The sequence below is a fragment of the Malaya genurostris genome, chromosome 3 (genome assembly GCF_030247185.1).
Source record: "Malaya genurostris strain Urasoe2022 chromosome 3, Malgen_1.1, whole genome shotgun sequence".
Taxonomy (NCBI): Eukaryota; Metazoa; Arthropoda; class Insecta; order Diptera; family Culicidae; genus Malaya; species Malaya genurostris.
This window is the reverse complement of record NC_080572.1, coordinates 278,902,790-278,919,509: the sequence shown is the minus strand read 5'-3', so window position 1 is coordinate 278,919,509 and position 16,720 is coordinate 278,902,790. Positions and strand designations below refer to the sequence as shown.

General features: G+C 36.4%; 1 protein-coding gene across 1 annotated transcript in view; it reads left to right on the top strand.

Moving 5' to 3' along the window:
* Nucleotides 1–3,346: 3,346 nt before the first annotated feature.
* The window catches only part of LOC131438503 (phosphatidylinositol 4-kinase beta), a 251,023-nt gene continuing 237,649 nt past the window's right edge, over nt 3,347–16,720 (top strand). The window contains exon 1 of the mRNA XM_058608582.1: nt 3,347–4,685. The gene's annotated coding sequence lies outside the window, so the exon portion shown is untranslated. The remainder of the gene's footprint in view (nt 4,686–16,720) is intronic.

Here is a 16,720-nt window from a genome sequence, read left to right as displayed (position 1 = left end):
ATTCGAGAACCGGAAGTCATAATTGGATAAAATTAATTAATTTTTGTGTGTATCTATAAAATTAATAATTTTGTATATAAGTTTATTTTAATTTGAATTTTTGTTTCTGAAACTTGATTAGGCTATTTTTGAGAAATCGATTGAGCTTTGAGAAATGATTTTATACTGGAACCGGAATTCTAAAATCGGTATGGTCGAAGTCAGATAAATTCACCTGAGTAGCTGTATAGTTTACATTTGTTTCAAAATATTTGAAAATCAGTGAAGACATCTTTGAGAAATCATAGCACGAATTAAATTTTTAGGTTCCTTCTGAATCGACAACTGAATACCACTAAAACTGAAAAAAGTTAATTGTTTTTATCGACTATCCAAATCTGCTAACCCGATAAACCTGATTAATTTATGTGGAATAGACATTTTTATACTAACCACCCTGTATCTCCGAAACCGGAAGTTGGATCTGACTGAAGAGCAAGATAATTTATAGAATCTTGAAAGTTTTCATTTGAATCTTTGATGATTCTTAGATTTCATTTGAATCTTAGATCGGTTCAGCCATCTACGAAAAGAATGAGTTACACAATTTTCAATTTCGTTTCACATATCATCCTGTAGTTCCGGAACCAGAGGTCAAAACCAAACATAATTCAGGAACTTTCAGCATACGACTTTTCGTATGAATCTGAATTTGTAAAAAAGAAATTTTCCGAAAAAACTGAGTGAAAATATTTGTCACACACGCATTTGCTGGTCTCGACGAACTGATTCGAATGGTATATGGATGTTATGTTCTTCCAGCATTTATTGCAGTAAGTAGTTTAAAACAATATAATTTAAAAAAAAATTCTGCCATCATCTGGTTTATATATGTCATATTCGAACGATTATCTTGCCAAAAACGAGCCGTGCTAAAATCGGTCCGAAGCTAAATGTCATGAAAAAGGATGCTGTACACAGTCGTTTTGCTACTTAGAAACAATTGTATGTTACAGTATGAAAAATCGTGTTTTCCGTTGCTCCCAAGCATTGCTTTGTCATACAGCGCTCAAAACTCCTACTGCTGGAATAGGGGGAAAAGTCGTTTACACAAAAATTTCGATATCTCCGTTAAAAATGGACGGATTTTAACAATCTATGGCTTGTTGGATAGGTATTACCGTGCGGAATCTAAGTCTGGAAACATATTCTGTTTTTAGGGTAAATTGTGACAGATATTGTCAAAAAATTTTGACATAAAACTTCGTATAACTCAAAAAGTAAACATCCGATCTCAAAACCATTCAATAGCGTTTTGGGTGACGGGGAGACCTTTCATTTGCGACTAGTTTGATCAAAATCGGTCCAGCCATCTCTGAGATCTCGATCTCTTAGTTGACAACACACATACAGACACACACACACACACACGGACATTTGCTCAGTTCGTCGAGCTGAATCGATTGGATATGTCATTCGGCCCTCCGGGCCTCGGAAAAAATTTCTAAAGTTTGAGCGAATTCTATACCTATTTATGGTATATATAAAAAAGGTAAGAATATTGCAGGTTGTATGTTGAAGGTATTTGTTCATTTTAAAATGAATGTAGATCGATATAAAAATAGCATCAAAAATGACCTTGGAAATTAATTCAAAAGAAATCATTTTATTCTTTAAAAACAAACAATGAATGATTTAAACTTCTAATTTTATTTAATATTTTATCATTTACTTCAGCTATATATTTTTTACATTTCAATCACTACAAATATTAACTTTATCTGAAGCTCGTTCATTTCAAAATGATTTTTCAAATTAAATTTACTCCGAAACTGTTTGTTAAGACGGAAACTCACAAGTCATTTTTTTAAATCAAAATATGTGTGTATCAAATAATCTAACTAGGTTTACTCGGAGGTGACTGAATCGGCTGAACTTAGTTTGAACTTAGGTTCAAATGAAAAGTCTTGTGACTCCATACAGAGCTCTTGAATTTCATCCGGATCCAACTTCCGGCTCCGAAGTTATAGGGAAATATGTGTTAAAAAATAACAGCGCTACTTAAATCGGCGAAACAAAAAGCGTAAAAAAAATTTAAACTGGTCTCAAAACTACTTCAAACTGATTTTAGCTATCCTGGCTCTCGGTTTTTGATTTACGACCGGAGATAGTAGTCATATGCTCAAAAATGGATCTCATTCACTTTTCTTAGAGAAAGCAGAATCCATGTTCCCAATATTAAAGGGCGGGTAGGATGTAACACTTTCGAAAAATCATTTATTTTTTTCTTTGTATTTTCCTATATTAAAACATTTCAAGAATATTCTGTGAAATTTTCAAGTCTATTAAAACAAATCTCTGGATGTTATGGGCCTTTACCTTTCCCTATCTCATACTGTGAAGAATCGGCGAACAGGCTCAAGAATTTTGCTTCGATTGACTTGAAAATTTGACAAAAAAGACTTGAAATGATTTATTAAGACAAAATACAAAGAAAAATATGATTTTTCGGTAGTGTTAATAAATCAAAGCAGAATAGTTATAGTTACAGTTGGGGTCTAGAGAAACATCTACTATAACTATTCTGCTTTGATTTATTGACTTCTGATTAGTCTGCACTGAGATACAGCGGACACCGCAAATCATGATTTCTAATAAGCGTCCTCAAAAATACTCCTTCACCGGCTTATTTCTCAATATTTTTTCATGAAAAAAATACCGGAATGTTGTTCGTATGATGCTTTGTATTATGCAACAAAAAATTACATCGTCATTTAAAGTACGATGCCAAAATCGTATAAAATCTTCTGAATTAAAAAAAAACTAATAGAGTTTGTACGTCATGTTAGTTGATGGCGATTATACCGTTTCCCGGGTTCGAGTCCCGAAAGTACCTGCAATAGTGTAACTCATTTCGTTTGCTCCTGGAAGGTCTAACCGATATGAGAACTGTTACATTCTTCAGGTTATACTAGTTGCTGCACAACCAATCTTTTTTGTTTCTTTCAATATAATTTTGAAGATTAGTATTATGTATGAGAATATGACTGATGTGGGAAAGGCATCATTACACCACTAGGTGTAATAATACAGGTTTTTATTCATTATAATAAATTTTTCTGGTAAATTTGCCGTTCGATCCGATTCGACAAATTTAGGCTTCAATTTATTCCAATGACCCACCGTGGCATGTACACTTTTGCACATCCCTAGCAAACACCACACAATTCATGTGAGCGATATTTTTTTCCCTCTCTGTAATTTGAGCGGAACACGAGAGATTCCACTCTCCATGCATGTTTGGACAAAAACTCACCTAGCTAGGTTCGCGCTCACTGGTGTTGTAGTAGTTTAGTTTGCAGGAAGCTCTCGACGGGTGTGGATGGATTTTGGTGATATTCGAGTGATTTGTGTTTCGCGTTGATACCATGGACATTTACTACTGTGTTGTTTTGTAGTGTAGCGGTGCATCTATACAGTCACACATCCACCCCTTCTTTTGCTGCTTGTTTGATGCCATCAACAAACTGCAACAGAGCGGATGCATCATGCGTGGCACGATTGCATAGGAGCAAATGAAACGGAGTTTTACCCGTGAGAGCCGGAATCACTGCAGTTAGAGTGAAACACTGTCGATAAATTGTGTACCCCTTGAATTTTGTGGATGCTTTTCTCCTCCGCTCCATTCCATTCGCTTCGAAACGGTGCGTGTGTATTGGTAACGGCCGTGCTGAAGCATCGTCGCGTTTGTGAAAATCGACCGAGCAGACAAATTTCTGGGCTGGATTTTTCTTCCTGCTTCGGCTGTCGGAGCCGTATTCGAAAGTGCATCGTTTAGATCCGAGGCTTCGCGTTGAGGTGCCAAATTCGATCCGTGGTTTTGGAATTTAGCTGTGTTTAGTAGCGTGAGTAACAGATATAAAGTATGCGGTGGAAAACTTAATCTGCGCCCAAAGTGAGAATCGAAAAAGAATGTCAAAATTTTGAATGTGGGATTGGTTTCTCCGCCTAGCAGTGTGCGTGTTTGTGTATCGCGAAGGTCTTGCAGCAGTAGTAAACATGGATGAATAGTCGATTTGCAATGAAAACAGCAAATCGTAGCTGCCACTGAATTGACCTATCTAATTGTTCGATTCAGGTTTGAATGTTCGAATAATGGATTTAAAGCATAGTTATAAAAAGTAAATTGGCCAATCAGTAGCAAAGTTGATTATGTACGAGGTGACGTGTAGAGTAGGAAAGCGAAATAGTTGTACAACGCTTTTCAAAGTAGTGTTGGTAACTCCGTAGACGGAACGAAAAGCAACAATACCGTAGCTATACGTCGTGTATAAATGTGTTTGTGTATGTGGTTGCACTAATGAAAGGTGCGGATTATTATTATAAAATGAATGAAATTTTGATTGCACAAAAGTGAAAGAGTTCGTGAAAATTATGTCGATTGGCGTTTGTCCGAAGTGAAGCAATTTGGAATTGCAGTTTTGTGGTGCATTTATTTGCGAGGCTGAAGACGAAAACGAAAACACAAATCAAACCAACATCAACACTTTCCTCTGCTTGTGTTGACTTGGATTACTCTTGGCGTATGGTTTTCATCTGTTTCACATCCTGACTGCGATAAAGGGGAAAATCTCTTTTGAAGCATCGAGATCCTTCGGCAGCCTTTGATTGCGAGCGGTGTGTGCCACGTTTAGTGTTAATTTAAGGTAAGTGTTAGTACGGCAAATAATCCGGGATTCAAAATCGTCTGTGAGTGATCCATTGTAATTAGTTATTTCTTTTACGGGCACGTAAATTTAATTCTTTTAAAATTAAAAGGATTGGTTCAATTCGTAAAATTTTTCATAGTATGGCGTATCTCTGATTGGATTCAAACAAAGTTTTTTTTGCAATAGGAACACTTCAATTTACAATCAATTGTTATCTGGTTTGAATCTTCCGGTTTTTTTTTTGGTTTTTTAAACTGTTTATCGTTACCCATGCTGTGAATATTAAAAGTAACAAAGAGTTTGATGAAAAATTTCTTCCAGCAGTTTAAATTATGTCTTATGAGAATATCATTTTTCACTATAAACCATGCAAGCGGGAGTAGTGCTAAGAACGTATTTTTTCCACTCACCATCACTTTCTAGGAAGTGAAGAAAAATTTGTGGAGCGGAAATTGATTTCATTTTTCCAGAAACGTGGGAGAAAAAGAAAATTAATGACAAACTCTTCGATGAAAAATCGTTTTACGTTATGTGACAAATGCAGTACATTCAAGCAGTGCCAGTGTTTACGGAAGTGTCTGCGGATTTTTCTATTGCAACGTCTTTACTTAAATATTAAATATCAAGTGAGTTTTAGTATGGTAGAAAATGAGATTATTGTCTTTCTTTTTGATCATACCGGTAACTTTAAATACGGAAATGTTCAAATCTGAATGCAATTGAATCCCTTTCTTGATGGATGTTTTTCAATCTTGACAGATGACAGCGTATTTATTGGTGGTGGAAAGTGATCAATCGAATTCATTCAGTTGGATTCCACTTTATTATAAACAATTCGAATGATTATCATAGACCCTTCAACATTCGAACGTTAGTTCGTATTCGATTGAGTCACTCGAAATTTATTTCTTATTAAATTAACCCACGCAACAAAACAAAATATATCAATTTGGTTTCGCATGGAGATCACCACGAGATCTCCGAACAGAACAGTCAAAAGTCGTCACACCGACACCTTTCCGGTGTGCGACGGCAGATACTTTTTGCACCAACCGCCCAGTGAATGGAATTCTCGACTGCCATGACCGTCGCCCATCGTCACTCCCGAGAGGGAAGGTAGCTTCACTGCGCCACTCTGTACGACTCGGTTAGGTTAGTGTAGTTAATATTTTATGGCCGTCAAATTCAATCAAACGAGATGAAGCAGGTTTCAGGGTCGGTATGTGAAAATCCACCCGATTCATGTCAATGGCGAGGTGGAGGTGGTTGTTTCCAAGTACCCGAACAGTGAAACGACAATAAAGTATTCTTTCAGTCAGTCAGTCAGTCAGTGGGTGGGTACTCGCGGAGGAAATGGGTACACCCAATCGTATGGCATTTTATTTGAGCTAATTTTCAAGGTTAGAAGATCGTCATGCGTGAACCTGGGTCGGAATTTATGATGTCTTAAAAAAATGGCGACAAAGCAACTAACTGGCAAATTGGGAGCTTGTTTTTTTTTTGTAAATAACTGCCAATGATTGCCGGTTGTTTCGGTGCCCGTAAAGCGTAAATAAGTTCCTTTCCAGGTAATGAAATGACAAATTTCGACAACATGATGAACGTTTCCACGCTTGACGTTCGCCAATTCTCGAACTTTGTTTGTCCCAACGATCGTAGAACCCATCCCTCTGCACAGATTCCATCGCTCTGCTTGTTGTTCACTGGAATCGGCTAGTGTTGGTCGATGAATTCCATGAATAATTCAGTCAGTTAATTCAGACACGTTTGCATCATCATATATATGGATGCATGGAATTCGAACCATTTCAGGTTATTTGATTTAATTGAGTGATACGTGCAAGGCGGAGTAATAGATACGTCAATTCCAATCCTCCATAGATTGACGTTGACATTCGGTGGAATTAGTGGTTCGAAAGTGTGAAATTTTTAATAGGAAACTAATGCTGATAGTTTGATCTTTCACCTGCTACGTAGAAAGGAATTGATTTAGAATCAGAAGAGTTAACTAAAATATCCATGAAACCAGAAAATTCCTCTTTAAATTATTATGATTAAAGAGATACGTAGCTTCTCAGAACGAGTATAATTCCAAGATTGTTTTACATGAATTACAAACTCACACAATGCTGTCATAATGCCTTTGATAATGACAGTATTTGGGCATTCTTCCGACTATTTTTCGCATAGTTGATGGTGGCAGTCGCTTTAAATCGTCCTTTGGTTTTCCCGCGAGTTGATACTTGCCATAATCCCCCTTACATATTCATTCGGTTTGGCATCTAGCAATTTTGAGGAACAGTTCCTGCGTCTTCGTCAAGTGACTCCGGTATTTGAGGTCGTTTTTCTTTTGAAGCACCCAATCTTCATGGTTATTCTTGAACGATGTTCATTGCCGACCCCTGGAGACTACGGCGGTAAATTCTTACCAGTTTATCGGTGTTCGGAGTCTTGTAGAACAGTACTAAACAGTTGATTTTTTACCGGGTGTTCGGCGATTCAGAAAAATCTCTACGCTAAAAATATTGATATATCAGTTTCATCAGAATGTTTCGGTTCTATCACAAGCTTTATGTTCTTCAGCTCATGTCTTGTTTTGATTTTCCGACGTGACATTGAAATAGCAGCGGTCTCAAGTACTTTTTCTTCAAGTTTCCTTGAACAGCCAATTGTTTTTGGGATTGCACGCGTCGGGCTCTGTTCGTTTTAGTCTTCGATATTACTGTACACCTCAAATCACGTTTTAGTATAAGGCCTTTTTCAAAAATTGAGCAAACAATTAAGATGATAATTTAGGTTTCGAATAATTAGTACTTGTTTTGGAATACTGATCAAATTTAGATCGCTTGACGCCGTATTTCGTCCAGTGTTTATTGCTAAGTTTGCCATTAGTTAAATTCTCTCTCAAAATGTCTAGGAATCGTGCGTAAAAATATTTTCCTTGTACCATTTTATGTCATATTTGGAATTCTTCCATATTTATTGCAAAAAAAAGGCATCCATCAATGTAAGGTGCGTTACGCTTAAATTTCAGCAAAATAAGTTCAAATCGTTCATGATCCGAGAACATTTATTCATGGTGTAGTATCATAACATGAAAATATACTCTGCTCCTGAAATCATGACTCATTTGGCTCATTTATAGAATTTGAAATCTATCCATGTGCTTCTGTCATAGTTTAGAGAAGTGATTTCTGCAGAAGATTCTCAAGGAAATAGCTTGGTTTTGAAATAGTAATGGAGTGAAAATCAGTTCAGCTTTTTTTGTGTACGAGACATTCTGGAAAATGGTTTGAAAAAGCATGCACGATATTCGATATCCGCAAATAGCAGGATTCTAGCCGGTCTCATGAAGCAAAGATTACCCTGTATGATGTATTTGACTGATCTTATGTCGAAGGGATCTTAACCTGATGTAAACCGTTTGGTTTTCTCTATTCGAATAATCACGAATAAGCATGTTTTTGATTTAAAAAAAGGGCATAGAATAATTTAAGGCTCCTTCGGTATAAAGTGTTCATTTCGACCCAAGTTACAATACAAAGAGATACTCTTTGTTTAGTTTCTCTTTCGATTATTGCGAAATATTCCTGCTTTTTCGGTAATTTCCTCAGTGCAGATTAAAAGATGATAGGTTTAGTTCTTATTATCGGTAAATAATTGGAGAGAAGGATTGCTAAGAGTACCGTAATCATCGAAAGAGAAAGTGAACAAAGAGAATCTTTCATTGTTACTTAGGTAGAAATGAACATTTTATACAGACTTCATAAAAAATATAGAATGAAATTACTTGAAATCATATTCCCTTTCCAAAAACAGTTGAAGACAACAAATAAAGCCTGTCCCAGAAAGTATGGACGCACTTTGATTTCGCTGTAAATAATTCACAAGTGTTAGATATTCAAATTAGACATTTGCTACTTACCCATTGTAGACTAGCTGGCGCACCTTCTTGCGAACGTTCCTCATTAAATTCCGTACAGACTTCTTGGCGACAAGTTTTGACACTTTTTTCCAATCTTTTTCGAACTGTTGAATGGTTTTGGCTGCCGAGACATGTTTCCTAATATGTGCCTTCGTTAATGGTGGGCAATTTGGTGGACTCATGTCTTTTGGGACGAAAGTGACATTTTTGGTAGTATACCATTCTACCGTTGATTTCGAGTAGTGGCAAGAAGTAAGATCTGGCCAGAAGACAACAAGATCCTTGTGTCTTCGAATCATGGGTAGAAGTCGTTTTTGTAAACATTCCTTGATGTATATTTCGCTGTTTGTTGAAGCAGTGATGATGCGGGGTTTCGAAATCGTACCGCAGCTACAAATTGCTTGCCAGACCATAGCTTTCTTACCAAATTTTTCGCCTTCAATCGATGTCTCGGATTGGTTTAACACTTGCCCTTCTCGTACCGTATGATATTGTGGTCCCGGCAAGGATTTGTAATCGAGTTTCACGTAGGTTTCATCGTCCATGATTATGCAGTTCAAATTTCCAGCAAGAATCGTATTGTACAGCTTTCGAACCCTCGGCCTGATCGATGCTTCTTGTTTCGGACTACGTTTTGGTTGTTTCTGCTTCTTATAGGTTCGAAGATTCAAACGTTCTTTAGCACGAAGAACATTTGACTTCGAAGTGCCCACTTTTTTGGCCACATCCCGAACTGAAACATCCTTCTTTTGCTCGAACGCCTTCAGTATACGTTTATCCAACTGAGGGTTAGCAGGACCTTTTTTCGACCCGTTTTCGGTTTATCCTCAAAGGTTTTATACTCACCGAACTTCCTGATTGCAGTTTGCACGGCTTTTTCACGTACTCCTTCCATTTTTGCTATCTTTCTTAGTGACAGTCCGTTGTTCTGCTGAAAGTCCACGCATTTCGAAACAAACTAATGAAAACGAATAAACAACTCCACAAGTGGTTAGAGAAGAGTGTAAACAACAGGACGCAGCCATAAAAATTGATAGATTCTGAACCATTGCGAAATGGCAGCGGTTTTTGGTTGCGTCCATACTTTCTGGGACAGTCTTTAAAATGTGAATAAAATTAAGAGTTTAGAATAGTATCAACAAAATCATTTATATTTCCGTGGAAAAGCCTATCCTCATTTCATACGTACACTTTTTTGGGTCTATCCTGTGAGTAAAGTTCAAGAATTTCAATTTAATTGAACATTTAGTAAAGTGTTCATACAATTCTGGATCGAATTTTATAACACAAGTGATGTTCATAGTATCGAATATGTAATCATTTGATTTGTGGTTATAATTCCGTATTGATTATGAACGAATGTAACGTTCTGAAATGCCTTTTGAAAGTATAGAAATATTGTTTTCCGTGATCCGAACTGGTGCCAGGGTTTAAAAAATGTCTCAAATCAAACCAAATCCTTCATTTGTTGATTTGGAACAGTTGTAATCGTTGTAAATTGTCGGTAACACACGAAGATCAGCTAATCACGATCCAAAACAGTCAGAAAACGGCCCATTATGGTCAACTGTGCAGGAAATATACATTTCCGATCCGAATAAATAGAAATTTTCCTACACCGAGTCCAAGCAAATCCGGTACTTCTGAAATAAAAAAAAAACAGTGTTAATTATGAGAGCCACCGAATGTGATCGCATAAAAAAATCACATAACTTTGAGATGCATGAAACGTAAATAACTGGTGTAATTTCGATATTTTTTTTTATTTCCAAGGTCCCAGAGAGTAGACTTAAACATAGTTTTTTCGAGACTAGATCTTATGACGACAAGTAAACCGTAAAACTTTGACAACTCGCATTATAAAAAATCCGCTTTACGTTGACATACATATTAGTTAAAACTTCTCACAATCTGTTGACGACCGAAAAGTCATCACTCGTTTACGTCCCAGACATCTTTAGTCAGATCACAAGTTAAAATAATCACGAAATATCAAAACAAAACCTCAACTCAATAAGGATGCAGTTGTTGTCTTCGATTCTATCTCGTATAATCTCGTAGGAGATAGTGCACATAATGAAGAGTATGTGTTTGAATTTTTTCCAAGCTGTGTAGGATTCCCTCAAGGAAGTGCACTAGAGCCTTTGTTTTACTCGTTGTTCGTCAACGATGTTGTTTGCTTGAAAGAATAGAAAAAGGTTTTTTTTTACTGTTTCAATGATTTTTAGGTTCATTTAAAACTTCCAATTATAATTGTGGTCAGTTTTTTTACTGTAATTAATTGAATGCATAAGTTCAAGAATGGTAACTCTGAATTAGTTTGGATGAAAATGGAGTATCAAAAACAATTCGATTCACTTGGTGCATGATAAACTTCAAACGGATCACCATTTCGTCCGAAAACAATTTGCTCTATTTCTCACCGACCTCTCCTATAACTTTAGAAACTGTTTATAGTATTTTAACAATATAACAATAATGGAATAAATGCATGGTTTTTGATTGAATATCTTTCATTCCAATCCAAACTTTCTAAAACATCATATCATCGCTCTACCCCTGCTAGCTAGCTTCATTCAATCCATCTCAGCGGTGCCTTGCAATCCCGCCAAAAGCATCATCGAAGCGCCCGATTATCAGACGGAGAGATTCCTTTCTTTTGTTGTTGTTTTTCGGGGTAACACCGAACCGTTCGAATTCATGGCACAACCGAACCAATCCAGCCATTAACCGCACACTGCGTAGATGTGGAACGTTAAAACAATATCGGCACATCCCGGTCAGGAGGCCGGCTTCTTGTTGCTCTTTTCTGGTTCGATAGTGCATTTCAAGTCGAGCCGGTGCTGAAAATTATACCGTGTTATACCGAAGCAACCGGGCGCGATTGTTTATTTACTTTGTTGTGGTCTTCCAATGGTGTGGTTTCTACATTTAAACCGGTACCTGTTCTCTTGCTATCTCTCTCTCTCTCTCTCTCTCTCTCTCTCTCTCTCTCTCTCTTGCTCTTTGCTACATGCAACCTCTGAAAGGAATGTGGGCCACGAAATACTGGGCCGCTAATTGTTGCTTTGATGTGTGTCGATGACTTCATGCATTATAAGCTAATTGATTTTACTAAATTATAACATCGCATACCTTCGGACCGTTCCTGCTCACACGTCAGATAAGCTCATTACCCTGATTCATCACTTTTTAGAATCGACAGTTGTAATGAATAATTTGTAGCTAACTAGTTATGGTAATTTTGAATTTGTTGCTCAATGTTTCTTTATTTCTTTGAGTTTAGTCCGGATTAATTTTTCGAGCGAAGTTCGCGTTGAATTTTCGATTTTTTCAAGCTCATTTAGCAAAAAAGGGCTTCGTTAACTTCATATGAACTTAGCGAGGTACCCAAAAAAATTGAAAGAGGAACTTGGATAAATTTTGCTTTGAACACTATCAAAATACTATGTTCGCGAGTAGTTCCTAAAAGCGTTTTTTACTGAATAATTTGACTGACGTGGTTCAATGGAAGAATATATCGAAATCAGTTCTTCGAGATCGCTGTGTTGGTCCTAAAAAGGACCGGACAATTTAATTTCGTCGAGCAAGACTTGTTCAGGAAATCAAATTTACCTTTTTTTTTTATCTGTATATAGTGCGTATACGAATCTTGTCGCAACATAACTTCACCAGTAAGACTAACAAACCGTAAAAAAATTATATTTTGATGGATTTTTTACCAGTCGATTTTCTTATTTCAATTGAAAAAAATATTGCAATCAGTTCTTTGGGATCCAAGAGGACAGTTGATCAATTATGAAGAAAGTTTTCACTCACTTAACATTGATAATAATTTTGACAAATCAAGAGATTCCGGATTATGGCATATAGTTCGGAAGGACCACAGTAACCATCGTAGTCGAATCACTACTATGTTGTATGGTATTGACAAAACAATTAGAGAAAACTCAGGACCCTCGCTTTACGACATTGCCACTGTCACTGTCGTAACGTTGCCATATTGTAATACAATTCCAGCAGAAGCACCGACCTGGAGTTGGACTGATAGTCGACAAAATGTATGTAAAGATGACCTTTAGACAACTACCCGAAGAAACGTTATTTATTGCCACGACTTGCAAAGATATCCCAAAAAGTTTCAACTAAATTTTCGCTGATAGGAAAATTGTTGATTGTTAGAAAATTCTGATTTGGCAAGCAATTTGTAGCTGCGAATTAAAAACCTGTTTTAATCCACATAGTGGTGCAATAATGCCTTTTCTCATTTTCATAAACAATTCCAAGGGATTTTTCAAACAAGTTTTTCTTTGAATCATGAATAATAGTTTTTCTTGGGCATAACTTTTTCAATATTTAATTGTATTGTTTCGCCTTCGGCTTTTCAATTCGTAAACAGTTTTGAGCCAATTTTATTGGAATACGATACGATTTAAAGATTTTAAATAATAAACATTCTCGAATAACAGTCAAAAGCAGTCCATGAGACCGTAAAACCGTTCATTTGAAGCTATATTTGTCAAAATCTATTGTCTCTATGAAATTCAAGACGGTTCCGTTTTTGACCACTATTTCCGTTACTATCGGAAACTGGAACTGGCCTAACCTACATATTGAAACAATTTTGAGCTAAATTTCGAAGGTTTTGTCCGTTTTTTTGCATTATCGGATTTAAATTTATGAAAATCGGTCTTGCCGTTTCTGAGAAATTGGACTGATTTCCGAAACCCAGTGGATAATTTGTTGCTTTTTAATTGCTAATGAGTTGCGGTGGTTTTGAATTTGTTGCTCAATTTTTTTTATTTTTATTTCAGCTTTTCGCCAAGTTTGCACTGAGTTACGATTTTTTTCAAGCTTATTGAAACCAAGTGCTTCGTTAACTTCATAAAAAATTAACGAAGAACTTGAAAAAATACAAAAATATTTGGGCAACAAATTCATAACCTGTAACTTATTAGCAACTAATAAGCAACATATTAGGTGTACAACTTTGCTTCCGCCGTTTTTTTTTTTAAATTTAAAGCTTTATTGCGAAAAAGTGCTTACAGATGTATTATTCAAAGTATTGTCCGTCGCTAGCGACAACTTTCTTCCATCTTTCCGGAAATTTTCGGAGCCCGGCTCGAAAAAAGGAGTCCTTTTTTACGCTATCCAAGAAGCAATCCATTTTTCCAACTCTTCGAAGGATTGAAAATGTGGATCTGCCAGGCCGTGTGCCATCGAACGGAATAGGTGAAAGTCAGAAAGGGCAACATCTGGGGAATACGGCGGGTGGGGCAAGACTTCCCATTTCAGCGTTTCCAGGTACTTTTTGACCACTTTTGCGACGTGAGGCCGAGCATTGTCGTGTTGAAGGATGACTTTGCCATATCGCTCTTGATATTGTGGTCGCTTTCCTTTTAACGTGCGACTAAGGCGCATCAGTTGCGTTCGGTAGCGATCTCCTGTAATGGTTTCACCCGGTTTTAAGGGCTCGTAGTAAACTTTTATTCATCTTTGAAGGTTTTTTCTCTTCCACCATCATGTTTGTCTTCGACATCGAAATCACCATTTTTAAAACGTTGAAACCACTCCCGACACCTTCTTTTACTCAGAGCAGCATCGCCGTAAGTTTCTGAAAGCATTCGATGCGCTGAACAACAAATTCAAAACCACTGTAACTAATTAGCAACTAATTATCCGCCGGGTTTCGATTTGCTTTCAAGCTTATTTACTTCATATGAACGTAGGAAAGTATTCAAAAAACACAAAAATAAATGAGAAACAAATTTAATATTAGCGTCACTAATTAGCAACTAATAAGCAACAAATTATCAACTAGATTTCGATTTGTTTTAAAGGTTATTTACGAGGGGTGCTTCGTTTACTTTGTAAGAACTTACCAAAGTACTCACAAAAATAAATTAACAACAAATTAAAAACTACCGTAACTAATTAGCAACTAACTAGCAGCGAACTATCCACTGGACTTCAATTCATTTTAAAGCTTATTCACGAGAGATGCTTCGTTAGCTTCATGTAAACTTAGCGAAGTTTTCGAAACAAAAATTAGCAACAAATTCTAAACCACCTTACTAGTAACTAGTTAGCAACTAACTAGCAACAAACCTTTCACTGGGTTTCGATTTGTTTTAAAGTTTTTTTGGGAGAAGTGTTTCGTTAATTTCATTTAAACTGTCCCTCGTAATATATTTTAGATGTTTAGCAACTCCATGAGAAAAAGGTAATCTTTGGTACAATCGTTCTCCATCGAAAAATATTAGACTCGCAATTTTTTCATTTTATCATGAATTTCCATTGACCAATTCCAATGTTAGGGTGGATCGAAAATCAATTTTCAAAAAATGGCTTTTTAAAAAATTATAAAAAACGAAAAATTTTACTTCGCTGATTTTTTAAAATGTTATAAAAAAACTAAATGTTCAGAAAACATTCTAAAATAAATGGCGATCTTTATTTACAAACCTTGATAAACGCTTAAACTGAATGACCAATTGTAAAAGTTTAAGCGTTTATCAAGGTTTGTAAATAAAGATCGCCATTTATTTTAGAATGTTTTCTGAACATTTAGTTTTTTTATAACATTTTAAAAAATCAGCGAAGTAAAATTTTTCGTTTTTTATAATTTTTTAAAAAGCCATTTTTTGAAAATGAATGACCAATTGTAAAAGTTTAAGCGTTTATCAAGGTTTGTAAATAGAGATCGCCATATATTTTAGAATGTTTTCTGAACATTTAGTGTTTTTATAACATTTTAAAAAATCAGCGAAGTAAAATTTTTCGTTTTTTATAATTTTTTAAAAAGCCATTTTTTGAAAATTGATTTTCGATCCACCCTAACATTGGAAATGGTCAATGGAAATTCATGATAAAATGAAAAAATTGTTAGTCAAATTTTGTGCTAGGGCACATAACCGATTTTAAAATGTTTACGTTTCGTCTTTGACTCATCAGTGCATAGCAGTTCAAATTGAACTGCTTTATGCAAAACTCGGCAGTTCAATTTGAACCGCTAAGCAGACGTTTCTGCTATTTACAGTTGGTATTTTCTACCACAAAACCAGTGGCGTTTCGTGACAAAATTCACGGGTTGTGCACTGCTTATATAAACCATTTCGACGTGGCAACTGAGACAGCAATTTGTTTTCAACTGCCATTAGCATAAGCCACTGAAGCCTCTCCTGAATGTGTGCATACACATTCTCACAGAGTCTATTCGGCCAGTTGTGCAGTGCACGAGGTGCACATGAGGACGGGACGCCACTGCACAAAACTCCAACTTTATCATACCTACGCAGTTTTTTCTATTGACGTTTCTAAATAACATATTCATAAATTGCAAAAATCGATTCAGTGGTTACCGAGTTACGCATTCTTAAAGAAAAGTCAGCTTTCCGAAAAATGATTTTTTTATCCACCCTCACATGGAAATGGTCACTCAAATGACAATATGAAAAAAATACGGATCTAATATTTTTCCGATGGAGAACGATTGTACCAAATACTACGAATTTCTGAGAGGTCGTATATCTTTTTCTCATGAAATTACTCTATTTGTTTTCCAATCAAAGTCATGTAATGTCACTCTTCTGCACAGTGTTGAGTTTACCCGCGAATCCGCATCGTTATTGTTTATTCATTCATTCATTCATTCAAATCTCGTTCTATGCGAGTGAAGCGCTCGCGCTAAATTTTCCGGTTTCACCACATTTTTCAAATTCCTTTCTGCCTCGTCTGCCTTCCACCAGCACACCTCTCTGGCTCGACATCGACAGGTCTATTATCATATTTGTAAACAATCATCGCCGTCGTCGTCATTATTACTGCTGGCCTGTGACGATCGGTTTGCTTGCTCTTCGGTGCTGCCGACGAGTAACTAAAAATCAATCCAATCAAAATACGAAGCGCACAGTTTGCCTCGATAACCTTCGGATGCCACCGTGGATTTCTGCTGTTGTTGTTGTTGTTGTGGTTGTGAAGATGCCGATAAGCGGGACCCGCGTTCGCCGCCATCAGAGGTCATCTCTCTCTCTCTGCCATAATGCCATCTAATGTGAATGTGAGTTATGATGTCGTACTCGTTTCGTTCGGTTTGGTTACGCTCGGG